At 37.1% G+C, this 4,030-nt stretch overlaps 1 pseudogene; it reads left to right on the forward strand.

Moving 5' to 3' along the window:
* Positions 1–358: 358 nt before the first annotated feature.
* Positions 359–985, forward strand: LOC141518190 (ragulator complex protein LAMTOR1 pseudogene; annotated as a pseudogene).
* Positions 986–4,030: the final 3,045 nt, after the last annotated feature.

The raw sequence follows: 4,030 nt of genomic DNA on the forward strand, positions 1-4,030 counted from the left end.
AATAATAGAAATGTAACTTCATCATTAAGTCACTATGACTTATTGGTAGCAATCCAAGTCGGGGAGATAAGTTATTATCTCTTTTTAAGGAACTAGATGTTAAATGGGTATAATTTAATAGTTATATTTCAAAAGAATGTCTAAACATGCAAGTTTCTAACATATAAAGGAGATGTATATAAGGCATAAAGAAAATGTTATTATAATACACAATAATATTCGATAAATAATATATTTGACAGCTGCAAAACAAAGTACCAAATGAATGTTATAAAGAAAAGTTTTAGCCTTCCTGCTGCACCGGTGGTGCGGCCAGTGGGAGCCTCGGGGCTGCAGGCGCAGGTCAGGTGAGGAGAAAGGACTCCTTTTGGACGCCAGTCCTCCAGACCCGACCCCCCGCAGCTGGGCCCGGCCATGGGGTGCTGCTATAGCAGTGACAACGAGGACTCGGACCAGGATCGAGAGGAGCGGAAATTACTTCTGGACCCCAGCAATCCCCTAACCAAGACCTTAAATGGAGCAGAACCCAACTACCACAGCCTACCTGCAGCCCGAACAGATGAGCAGGCCCTACTTTCTTCTATCCTTGCCAAGACAGCCAGCAACATCATTGATGTATCAGCAGCAGACTCCCAGGGCATGGAACAGCATGAGTACACGGACCGAGCAAGACAATACAGTACCCGCCTGGCTGTCCTGACTCATTGGAAGAAGTTGCCACCACTGCCATCACTCACCAGCCGGCCCCACCAAGTACTTGCCAGTGACCCTGTCCCCTTTGCAGATTTGCAGCAGGTCTCCAGAATAGCTGCTTATGCCTATAGTGCACTTTCTCAGATCCGGGTCGACGCAAAAGAGGAGTTGGTCGTGCAGTTTGGGGTCCCATGAGGACAATTTTTGGAGATCTCTTCCCTTGTTCCTGCCTTCCTTTCCCTTTATTTCTTTCTGCTTGTACAGAAATCTAACTTACTAATCACAGAAGAGAAACCACCACAGGAGTTCAGAGGTGTTTGGGAGCCTCATATTGAGACACAATGAGTTCCCAAGAAGCTTTTGTGCCATGTGGCCCTGGCTCCCTTTGTGGGGAAGGGAAAGGATCTATTATGGTTTTTACACTTGGTGGGTAGGGGTGGGGCAAGGCCAAGTTAGAGGAATGGGGAGATAGGGATTTGGATGTGAATTACTTCATGTTTGGGGATGATGAATAAGGAGATTTGGCTTCCTTGAGATTGCCCTTCTGTGTTAGGGCTTGAACATGTTAAGGGATGAAAAACTAAATTGGTTGTTTCTATTTCTCACACCCACAAAAAAAAAAGTTTTATATCTTTGAAAGGAAAATATTATTTCCTTGAGACAGGAATTATTTTGCATTTGATTTTTTATCTCTCAACATAGAATAGAGTCATTCACCTAATGAATGATTGCCAAATTAAATCAGAAAAAAAATTTGTGAGTTATAAATTCGGCCTGAATTTGGATGTTGTCTCCTCCATTAGAATGTGACTTTCTGGGTGGGGCTAATGTTCAGTAATTTCAGAAGTGTCAAATTCTGTGTGAACTCACTTGATAAATTTTTTTTTTGCAAAGATACTGGAGTCATGTGTCATTTCCTTCTGCAGCTAATTTAAAAGATGAGGAAATTGGTTGAATTTTGCCCAGGGGCGGCTAGGTGGTGCAGTGGATAGAGCACCAGCTCTGGAGTCCGGAGTACCTGAGTTCAAATATGGCCTTAGACACAATAATTACCTAGCTGTGTGGCTTTGGGAAAGCCACTTCACCCCACTGCCTTGCAAAAACCTAAAGAAAAAAAAGTTTTTTCCCAGTAGACATACAAACTAATACAATTCTGAGGTACCACTCCAAATCTATCAGATCGACTAAAATAACAAAAAGAAATAGAAAAAAGGTGATTATTGTTGGAGAGGATATGGAAAAATTAGGAAACTAATGCATTGTTAATGGAGGTGTGAACCGATCCAACCATTCTGGAGAGCAATTTGGAATTTATGGACCAAAAAAGCAATAAAACTGGGTATACCATTTGATCCAGCAATACCACTGTAGGTCTGTATCCTAAAAAGATCATAAAAAAAGGAAAAAAGACCCACATGTTCATTAATATTTATAACAACACTTTTTCATAATGGCAAAGAATTGGCAAAAGAGGATATGCCTTTCAGTGGGTGAATGGTTGAATAAATTATGGTATATGAATATGGTATATGAAAATATGATATATGAAATGTTTAGTAAAAATGTTCTTGTAAATTTCAGAAAGCCTGGAAAGACTTACATGAATAGATGATGATTAAGTTACCAGAACCAAGAGAACATTATACACAATAGCAGTAACATTGTGTGATGATCAACCATGATCTTCTCATTGGTTAAAAACCAATGACAATAGACAATAGTAAATGTAATTTTCATCCAGGGAAAAACCTATGGTTTCTAAATGCAGATCAAAATATACTATTTTTCACTTTTCAAAACTTGTTTTAAGTTATTTTTTCCATTAGATCTGATTCTTCCCTTACAATATGACCAATGGAGAAATAAATTAAACATGATTGTACATGTATAACATATAAGATTACTCGTTGTCATGTGGAGGAGGGAGAGGAGAGAGAAAGGTGGAAAAAATGTGGAACTCAAAAGCTTACAAAAAGATGAATGTTGAGATCTACCTTCACATTTAATTAAAAAATAAAATAATATAACTTAAAAAAACAAATCTTACTCAAGGTAACACTGCTAATAGATAATTGAGGCTACATTTGAATACTTGAAGATGAATCTTCTTGGTTTTGGTCTAAGTGCTCCACCGTGCCACTGTGCCACTATTGTTCTTTATATTCACAGTGTTTAGTATAGTACCTGACATACTTTAAGTGCTTAATAAATTCTTGTTAGCTGAATAGCTGATGTGTACAAGGGTATTGTTAATAAGCATAAAAGGAAAAAAGTTTAAATGAGGAAAAAAACATGCTTTATACATTAAATTTTGAAAGAACCCCTGAAAGAACTCTAATCCAACCTTATGCAGGACCTACTCTAAAATATTATTATTGACAGATATCTTCTAATCTAGCACTTCCACACATGTGAGGAAATGCATCACTTCAAATGAAAACATTTTGGTAGGACAGATAGGGAATTAATGGAAGAGAATAGGGGAAGAATGAATACTAATTATTAATTATTTATGAGAGATGAGAGACAACAAGAGCCAAAGTCATCCTGACATTTTGTGCATGGCAGACAATGTAAATAGTGGTAATGCTGACAGAAATAAGGAAGTCAGAAAGAGAAAGGAGAAAAAAATTTAGATGGAAAAATAATACTATCAGTTTTTGGTACATTGAGTAAGAGGTTATAATAGGACTTTCAGTGGGACATCAAGCTAGGAATTTGCAACAGCAGGTCAGAAAGGAGATCAAGATTAGAGAAGTAGATTTGGAAGGTAATCTGCATGTAGGAGGATGCTAAAGGTGTGGGAGTGAATAAAATTGCCAAAAATTAGCTCCCTTGGGCAAATTGGAAGGTTGAATAAATCAACCTAAAAGAATTTTGGAAGCAACAATTATGTTTACAACTCTATTAGGATATGTGAACATAAATTTTTAAAAATGGAGCAATCCCTATCTCAGACAACTGACATATTGTGGGAGAAAAAAATAAATATGGTATACAAATAGATATATTGTAAATATAAATGTGTTTTATATATTACAGATAATACATGTAAATTATTGTACATATAAGCAATCTTAATGTATATGAATTCATATTCAAAATAAATATTTTCAGAATTTTTAAAGGGTGGAAAGATATGAGGAAGTCAGGGAAAGAGGGCACTGATAGCTGAGAGTAAAGAAAAACTTCATATGGAAAGATATGATTGATCTACATCTTAAAGGAAGAGAGTACTGCAGGAGGCATGGAAAGAGGGAAATACAATTCAGACATAAGAGGTGATCAATGCAATGCCACAGAAATAGGAAACAAAGTGTCATATGTGGAGGAGGGA

Source organism: Macrotis lagotis, chromosome 1 (assembly GCF_037893015.1).
Source record: "Macrotis lagotis isolate mMagLag1 chromosome 1, bilby.v1.9.chrom.fasta, whole genome shotgun sequence".
In the NCBI taxonomy this organism is placed as follows: domain Eukaryota; kingdom Metazoa; phylum Chordata; class Mammalia; order Peramelemorphia; family Peramelidae; genus Macrotis; species Macrotis lagotis.